A 10087-nucleotide genomic window follows, 5' to 3' on the forward strand; every position below is an offset into this window, starting at 1 on the left:
GGCTACATAGCATATGATTCTAACTATATGGCATTCTGGAAAAGGCAAAACTATGGAGATAGTGAAAAGATCAGTGATGGCCAGGGATTCAATATAGAGGGAGAATTGAATAGGCAGAGCACAGAGGATTTTTAGGGCAGTGAAAATACTCTGTATGATACTGCAATGGTGGGTACATGTCATTACACATTTGCCCAAACCCATACAATGCACACTACCAAGAGTGAACCCTAATGTAAACTATGGCTTTTGGGTAATTACGGTTGTCAGTGCAGATTCATCGATTGTAATAAACCCTCCCAGTGGGGATGTTAATAATCAGGGAGCCTGCGCGTGTGTGGGGATGAGAGTATATGGGAAATCTCTGTACCTTCTTTTAATATAGGTTCGTTATTTGCAGTGAACTTAAAGCTGCTCTAAAAAAATGAAGTCTTAAACAAAAAGAGGTATACAGACATTTAAAGGTGACTAATTTATTGCAAAGTATAAATGTCAAAAGACAATCCTTATATTTTTGAATTCCAACGAATTGACTTTGTTCAGGATGTTTCTTATGAGATAATGTACTTGCTGCCTACTATCCAAAAGTAATATTTCAGTTCTCTAAAGTTAAAAAATAAATATAAGTTTTAATTATTTCTTATATTTTACCATGACCCCTAGATGTTCTATGGGTAACAAGAAAATTATACTAAATAAAACAATTGACCTATGCGGTCTTATATCCAAAATCATAGTTCAATATTTCTCTAGCTATTATGTGGAAGAAAGAAGAAAGACTTGATTTTCCTGTTGTGTTGGTTGATCGGCCAAAATGGACATCATTAATTACTTTGTTGGTGGTTTTGGAGACTTGGTGTGTGAAACAGCCTCAGAAGAACAAAATTAACTGCCCTATTTTTTTCACTCAGCCACATTACAACACATTTGTGCCTTTGCACCTCCAAATTAACAATAAATACCTTGTGTGTCTCCCAAAGACACGAACTACATCCCCTGCAGCTGCTGGATCCCCACCCAGCAATACTGTGATGATGGTGGTGATAGGGGTGGGGGTGAAAACTCATTCTTGCTTTTAATTGAGTGTTAACAAATTACAGCGGATTAGACAGCAACTAATAACTGAGGTGAGAACTATAAAAATATAAGGGTTGATGGTGTTTTTGCACTTTAAAATGTGTCTCTCAAAGACTTGAAATGAATTCAGGGATTAGAGGAAGGAAGCCACTCTGGTGAAACTGGAGTTAGTAGAGTTGACAGTTAGAAGCAGGTAGCCTCACCCAAAATTTCTATAAGGAGAATGGTGCAGAGTACCTTGGCAGTTTCCTTCCTAACTGGAAATGCCTCTACTCCAAACAGGATTCCACAGAGGGAAGCCCACGTTCAGATGCCTAAGCCAGAACCAGATCTTCTTCCAGGGACTGTCCGGTGCCTCTCTAATCCTGGTCCTGATGCCTGAGGAAGCTGACAACAGACAGACCCAGAAATGCCATTGCCATGACAGTCACCAGCTACAGGAGAGATATAAGTCTACCTGGCCTATCTCCTTGCTGGGCCTGAGGATCGTGCTTTCCTGGAATTTCTTCATCATCTCCACCAAGTTCTTCACAAACTACCTGGACCAGCTCCAAATGTATTGCAGGCCATGCTCAGCTTAGCAGATATGCCCAAGGCCTTGGCTGCTTCCTTGGTGCTCTGCCGGGAGTAGGTATTCCTTGCACGATCCTCATATATCCTGACCCTATGTACCATTCTGCTCTTCTCTTGCCCTCAACTTCTTCCTGCTCAAGCAAATACCCTAGTTCCTGGGGACTCTAAGAGCCAGGTGGCCCTCCTAATGTTGTAAGTAAGTGCTCACAGCTATCCTTATGCAAGAACACCTTGAGGCCTGTATTTAGTGCCATCATCACCTTGTTCAGGGCCATCCTGCAGGCAGCTATGTGGCCCCCACATTGTGAGTGGCCAGGACCTGGCAGAGACCTTCACCTGCCTGCCATGATCAGGTCTGTGTGGTTCTTTTCTCCTGATTGCTCCCACTGGTACCAGGCTGGAATTCTGCTGCTATCAACAGCAGCTCAGGGTCAAAGTCCTGGGAAACAGAAAGCACAGATGTGCCTGATTTGTAAAGAAGACTCAGGTGCTGACAGGAGTGTCAGATTTCAGCCCTCAACTAATATCAGCCAGGGTTCTGCAGAGACACAGAACCAATTTTAAAGGAATTGGCTCACATGATTGTAGGGGCTAGCAAATCCAAAATTTGTAGGTCAGACCAGCAGACTAGAAACTTAGGCAGAACTTCCAGTATTGCAGACACCAGTGCTTGGGTAGTTACTTTGTTCTTGTACTCTGTTTCTTGATTTTTAACTTCTTTGACTTGTTGGTCCTGCCTGAGCCTCACAGCCAATGTATAAGACCAGGAAAAGACAGCCACTGGGGGTCTGGTCTGGTCCTGGTCCTACTGTGCAATGTAATACTGCTTCTAGCCCCGGTAGTCTTTGAGCACAACTCCTGGTTTATCTTTTTCATCACTAGCTCCTCTTTATCCAGTAGCTATTGACCTGGCCTCTGTAGGTGCTTCAAGCCCAAGAAAGTGATGCCTACTGAGGTGGAGATTGGGAGGGCTGTCATGGATTCCTCCCTAGCTTTGGATCTGAAAGTAGGGGCTGTGCTTTTCCTTCCCGTTCTGCACAATCATGTGGCCAAAGAACAGAGAGAAGCCCCATAACCACCACTTTCATGCCTGATGTCTCCCTGCCTTCAGGGTGGCCTAGAAGCTGTGCTTTCCAGGTGGACCTCAGCTTTCACTTTCTTTTTGGAAACTGACATCCTGCCCTTGGGAAGAAGGTTATTGGAGGAAAAACAGGAAGGAAACTGAGGGTCCAAGACTTGGAGTCAAGGGAGGGGTCCTGGAGTGGCCCCGAGTCTCTAGGGCTGTACCACAGCTGTCCACGTGGCTGTGGCTATCTCAACTCTGTCTGACCGGGGCGACAATGGCTTCTGAGCTCAGGGGCTGTGTATCTGTTGGCCTGTCTGTATGAGGGACAACTCTGAGAGAGGGAAAAGTACTGATACTATCTGCCTTCTGCCTTTTCTCCCCCTTCTCCATGCCATCCTCATGCCCTCCCCACTATCCCCCCTCCCCGCCACGCCCGACCCCCCAGCCACACAGTTTTCTCCACATCACGTACTGTGTACAGTTTCATTTTGTCACATTTATACACTTCACATAAACATCTTTGTGAGGGAGGGATGAGTCCACTTTGGAACACTGAAGGAGAGAAGCCCAAGAAAACTAGAAAATGTTGCTAAAAAACAGAAAATGTTGACAGAGACCTGAGGACCAGGTAAACATTTGACTCCTTAATTAAGTTCTCTCACATAGCCATATCCAAACATTTAAAATTTAGGCCGGGTGTGGTGGCTCACGCCTGTAATCCTAGCACTCTGGGAGGCCGAGGCGGGAGGATTGCTTGAGCTCAGGAGTTCGAGACCAGCCTGAGCAAGAGCCAGACCCCGTCTCTACTAAAAATAGAAAGAAATTAGCTGGATAACTAAAAAATATATAGAAAAAATTAGCCTAACCAGGCATGGGGGCACATGCCTGTAGTCCCAGCTACTTGGGAGGTTGAGGCAGGAGGATTGGTTGAGTCCAGGAGTTTGAGGTTGCTGAGTGAGGCTGACAACATGGCACTCTAGCCCGGCCAACAGAGTGAGGCTCTGTCTCAAAAAAAAAAAAAAAAAAAAAAAAAAAAAAAAAAAAAAAAAATTTAGAAAAAGATATTGTTTTATTGTAAATTTCTTTCCTTTAGTTTCAGCTTCATTTTAGTTAGGGCATATTGTTGTTGTTTTAGTGTATGTATGTGGCTGGATATCTTATCAATGAATCTCATTTCAACATCATAAATGTGATGTAAAAAATGAAACTTTCCTATAAAGAGGGGCTACTGCATCTGATAAGTTGAAATCAATTCCTTAATCATTTAAGTACCCAGCCTCCCAGCCTTCAGTGGGAGTTTTCTAAAGAAAGCCTTTTGAGGATAGGAGCTCTCTCAAATTTCCTGTTTTTAAAAACTTACGGTCCCTATCAGTCTCACGATTTTGAAGAATACTTCCTTAAGGAACTATATCTAATAAGAATCTTACCACATGGGGAAGAAAAATGCATATGGTTATTTATGATGAAATTAATTAAAACAAATCACATTCCATAGTCACAGGAAATTTTAATTTCAAGCTAAGTAAGGATTCTGAAAATCTCATATCTTTACATTGATGTAATGAATTGTTCACAAACAATAAACTAATCAATGACTAGTCATTTGTTAAAGGGAAGAACATAAGCCAAATCCTAAGCTGTTTGGGAAGATATCTTCATTTAATAGAAACACGTGGCAAACAATAAATTTCTCCTTCTACGTCATGGTTCAACAAAGAGTCAGTGTCAAGGAGAACATGGCGCAGGACCCAGGACAGCAGGTCGGGGAGGAGCGCAGCAGCTGAATGGGGAGGCGTGTCACAGTCCAACAGGAAGGGAGAACAGAGGGTAGTGGCCCCACCTCTGCCACTTACAGGCTGTCTGGCTTGGGTGAGTTTCTTTCCCCCATGCCAGTCAGAGTTCAACCAGAGAAACTGAACCAGTAGGAGATATATATTAAGAGATTTATTGCAAAGAATTGGCTTCCATGATTATGGGGACTGGCTAGGCAAGTCTGAAGTCCACAGGGCAGGCCATCAGGAAGGGCAGGCCATCAGGAAGGGCAGCCTGGAGGTCTTGACCAGGTGCTGCCACAGGCAGAATTTCTTTTCCAGGGAAGACTCATCTCTGTTAATGGCCTTTCAACTAATTAAATCAGGCCCACCCAGACTATCTAGTATCCTTTATGAAAGTCAGCTGATTATGGACGTTAATCACATCTACAAAACACCTGCATAGCAACACCCAGATTGGGGTTTGGCTAAATAACTGGGGACCATAGCCCAGACAAGTTGACATACCAAAAGACTATCACAGTCCACCCCTTGTCAACTTGGTATCCACACATATCTTCTTAAATCAAACAATCTCCAAATAAGGACAATAACAAAGTCATACTTCTGCCTACTGTGATGCAACTTCTCCTGCATGTAACTGAAAGCACACTAACCCTTTCCCCAGAAGAGAACTCAAAGATCTTGCGTAAAGTTTATGCTTCTCCTTTGATAGTCTGTTACTTAAATAGTGATATGAAATTCACTATTATTAATACATTTTATGTTGGCTGATAAGGGGATAAGCGAAGTAAGAAAACAAAGATACTTAATACACATATATACACAAATAAATTGATAACAAAATAAGGAAGAAATAACTATTATTACCAGCCATAATGTTCTCAACTCTGAGAACAAGGCCCATTTTACAAGGTTGCTAAAGAATTAAATGATGTAATAAGCTATAAGCACTATATTCTAAATTTCATCAGCTGCAGTATTAGTATTATTATTATTGAACATGTACTTATAAGGGTATTAAGTTGAGGATCGTGACTCAGAAGAGGGCAGTAGTGAGTCTGTGATGTAGGGGTAAAAAGGGAATTAGTAAATAGTTGTTTCTGAAAAGAAAAGAAATCAAACCATGGTAAAAAAAAATACCAGGTTCTTGGAAAGACTAAATATTGAGAAGACCCAAATTATTTTCATGGTGTGCATAATAGAGAGGAAGACTGCCTCTTAAGGAGAAAAACTATCTTTTGATAAGCAAAACGCCCAACATCTTTATGAGTAATAAAGCCTCTTACCTTTCCCTCTTCCCTCACCCCCACCCTGCCACTAACCCACACAGAGAGAATTCTGGATTAAAAGTAAGAGAGGAAGAGAGGCTGTCAATGATTTCCCATCATGAGGACTTTATGAGGAACCTGGAGGACTAGAAACAAAGAAAGAGAATCACACAGAGAGACAGACAGACACACGCAGAACCCAAGATGGAGGGAGACTAACAGACCAGAAAGAAATGAGAGCTTCGGGGGCAGGTGGAGCTGTGTGCGACAAGACAAGCAAGTTAATCTTGGAGGCAGGAATAGCTGAGGGGATTTTAACTGCACTTGCCAGAACTCAAAGTAGTCCCTGAAAATGGGTTCATTTTAGTATATGAAAATTATAACTCAAAAAGTTGATTTTTAAAAATTACATATATTATGATTTAATTTTTGTAAAACAATATGCTTAGAAAAATCTGGAAGAGGCCGGGCGCGGTGGCTCACGCCTGTAATCCTAGCACTCTGGGAGGCCGAGGCGGGTGGATCGCTCGAGGTCAGGAGTTCGAGACCAGCCTGAGCAAGAGTGAGACCCCACCTCTACTAAAAATAGAAAGAAATTATATGGACAACTAAAATATATATATACAAAAAATTAGCCGGGCATGGTGGCGCATGCCTGTAGGCCCAGCTACTCGGGAGGCTGAGGCAGTAGGATCGCTTAAGCCCAGGAGTTTGAGGTTGCTGTGAGCTAGGCTGACGCCACGGCACTCACTCTAGCCCGGGCAACAGAGTGAGACTCTGTCTCAAAAAAAAAAAAAAAAAGAAAAATCTGGAAGGGAAATATGAAAATATTAGCAGTGGTTATTTCTCAGTAGTAGGATTGTAAGTGTTAATTTCATACAGCCTCTTATTTTCCAGTTCCTATGATAAGTACACAGATTTTTTTTTTCATAATTTGAAAAAGTGAAATCCTCCTGAAAGAGAGTTGTGTTCCAATGAGCTGATGGTCTGTTCAGAGCAGTGCTGACTACTTAGAACCTACTGATTTTAAATTCATATCTGTCCATGTGAAATCATCCAGCCATTGTTCTGATTGCTATACAAGCACTAGTTTTCTTCAGAACCTCTGTTTCCCTTTGAATTTAAATGCAAATAAGGTGAATGAGTCTGTAAGGAGCAATCGCAGCATTAGCTTGACTTGAGAGAGAAAGAGCAACAAATGGAAAGACTGGAGACTCAGGTTTCCAGCCGGCTCTGCTAAAGAATTCACTGAGTGGCCTTCGGTGAGACACTTCCCCTCCAGGCTGCAGCTTCTTCAGCTATAAAATGAGGGTGGTGAACCAGATCATCTCTAAGGGCCCATCTAGGACTGCCATCCCACTATTTTATGTGCCCCACTGGGGAGGAAGAGCGAGCAACACAGACGTACATTGCTGAGTCATCTCATCATGGCACCGTGATAGAAATCACACTTCAGCCAACCCCCTTCTCTCCATTTCTCTATTTCTTCTCACCCTCTCAGCCTTCATTCTCTTGATGATCATATGGCAGTAAAATTTATTTTTCACTCCCAACACTTCAGCTATTCTGGCTGTTTCTCAGACAGTTCAATCCTTATTGGTATCTGATTTTGCTCTGGCTCTCAATGGGGGTCTAAATATTTCCTCTTCTCAACTCCAACTTGTTCCAGCAAACCTTCATCTCCTCTGTCTTGTTGAGAGCTCAGCCAACCCCTCCCCTGCTCCTCCCTGCTATTAATAAATGCACACAGAAAAGCATCCATGCTGATCCCACTTCAGCTCTTATAAATCTTAATGCCCTGAAATCTTAATGTAATCACACTCATTTTAAGAACTACAGTCATTTGTCCTTGGCTCAATTTTCCCAGAAATGACTGGCACAGGAAGCTTTTCCGTAAGGGCAGTTGGCTCAAGGTTCACTTGGCGGGTCTTGGGGAATCATTTCAGTTACAGTTTTGTCTGCCAAGTCTGTATTCCCTGCTGACCCGGTTTGGATTTCAAATTTCCATCAAGACCACCTGCCTGGTGTTAATTAGTTATGGTTTCTTGTTTTATATGCAAACTTGTTTTAACGTCCATGAACTGGCACAGCCTTCCTTGGGTTTCTCCCCTGGTTCTACTGTACAAGCTGCATTCTTAGCTGACCCAGCCATCTGCACTCAAATAACATGCTCTAGCCAGGATGGCACAGTATTCAGCAAAAATCCGAGGATAAGGATTACAAAATCCAAGTCAACCCCAATTCATATTTTTGTTTTCTATTCATTGGGTTTTTTTAAATCTTGAATTTATAATTTAGGACAATTCTTTCTGATCCCCCATCCTATACATGTGCCCTCTCTACACTCCCTAGTAACATACATAGCAGGAGGTCCTTACAGAGCAACAAAAACCTATTGCTTTTGATGTTACTCTAGATATTTCTATAGTTTCACCCATTTTTCATGTATTTACCAATTATTATTACATAAAATCAGTAATTTTCCTTTATCAGGAAATGGGGAAGAAAATGACCTTTTCAGACTTACTATTAATAGCTTTCCTTTAGTATAAAAAAACCAAAGGCAAAAGTTACTTTCCTCCATTCATGTGAGCATGCTACAGAAGATAGGTTCTGACCAGGTAACTTTAAAAAATTTATCCTAAAGTTTTCTTCCTCCCATGATATAAGAGTAAACATAAACACTTTGGGATGGTGGACATAACAGCCTGCAGTAAAAAGATTTGACATTCACACATAAATGAAGGGAACCAAGAACTTTGGGAGGTATAAGAATTCCCCTTGTTCCTCAAGGTTCAAAATGAACATTGAATCTGAAGGACAGTCAAGAATCATTGGCTCTCAAAGAAGAGCTTGTGTCTATAGGCATAGTACAGTCTGAGCATTTGTATCCTTCCCAAAATTCACATGTTCAAACCTAATGTCAATGGAGGGTATAGGATGCAGGGCCTTTGGGAGGTGATTAGGTTATGAGAGTGGAGCCCTCATGAATGGGATTAGTTGCCTTACAAAAGGAACCTCAGAGAGCTAGTTAACCCTCTTTCTGCCGCATGAGGCCACAAGTCAGCAGTCTGCAGCCCCAAAGAAGGCCCTCACCAGAATCTGATCATGCTGGTACCATCATCTTGGACTTTCACAGCCTCCAGAACTGTGAAAAATAAGTTTCTGTTGTTTATAAGCCACTCAATTTGTGGTGTTTTGTCACAGCCCCAAATGGATTAAGACAAGACATTTTGATTTTTGATCCATTAATTTTCACATAATTTTTGACCAACATTAAGTGGCGGTAGAAAAAAATTCTGATATTTTTCTCATTTTTACATTTACTTGAGTTGCCTGCCATACAGATTCCTCACCACATTTAGAAACGCCCATTTAGAGAAGTGACAAGGAGAGTCATCTTCACACAAATGTTGCTGTTTTTTCACGTGCCTTAGACTATTTGATTTTATGTTCTACCATGCCAATGACTAATTCCAGGGCTAAAGTGGCTGGAAAGAGAGGATATGGAATTACTTTTCTGTCATAATTTAATGGACAATTTTCTGGGTGCTAAGTATTAAATGGTTTTAGGAAATGATGAATAGCACCAGGCTCAGGAATTGGAAGGATTCCATTTCTCCAATTGCTCTATTTTTTTTTTTTTTTTTTTTGGGTCCACAAATAACCAGGGATTAGCTGGCAACAGGAAAAGTCATTGGCCAAGGCAACCTCATCTTCCCCACTGGGCTTCTCCCCCAGACACAGAGCCATGGGATGCCTCTAGATGAAAGAAGCCAAGAAGCTGTGACATGTAGGTGAGATTCCCCCTGTTGGAGCCAAGTCAGATTGGAAAACAGCTAGCTTGGTACTAGATGAAAAGCATAAATATATGTTATCTACAAGCGAATGTTCTTTTGTCTTGAGCATATATGAATTACTTAAATGCAGTTTCCTGAAGAACCTTTTGGTTCACGCCCTAGATAATACAGTCCATACATGTTTTCATATATTATGCATGCTAATTCACAATACTGCACATTATGCATATTAATAAATCATGTATTCTCCTAGAGGTAAAGATAGATTTTGCTAAATAATTATGTACACTATGTTGTAACCAGTAGTACTGGTTAGATGTAGCTATAATTCCCAGCACAGTAGCGGTTTTCAATCTATCAGAATCTATATTCATCCTTTTAATGAGTTTTTGTTTTTAAGCAGTACTGGTATGATTAGACAGGAAAAGAGCTATTCAGCTCAAATTATAGTACTAAATACCTTCACTTAATCAATATTCTCTTCAAGGACAGACATATTTGCTTACTTTCATGTCAAGCGATTAAACA

The sequence above is a fragment of the Eulemur rufifrons genome, chromosome 3 (genome assembly GCF_041146395.1).
Source record: "Eulemur rufifrons isolate Redbay chromosome 3, OSU_ERuf_1, whole genome shotgun sequence".
In the NCBI taxonomy this organism is placed as follows: domain Eukaryota; kingdom Metazoa; phylum Chordata; class Mammalia; order Primates; family Lemuridae; genus Eulemur; species Eulemur rufifrons.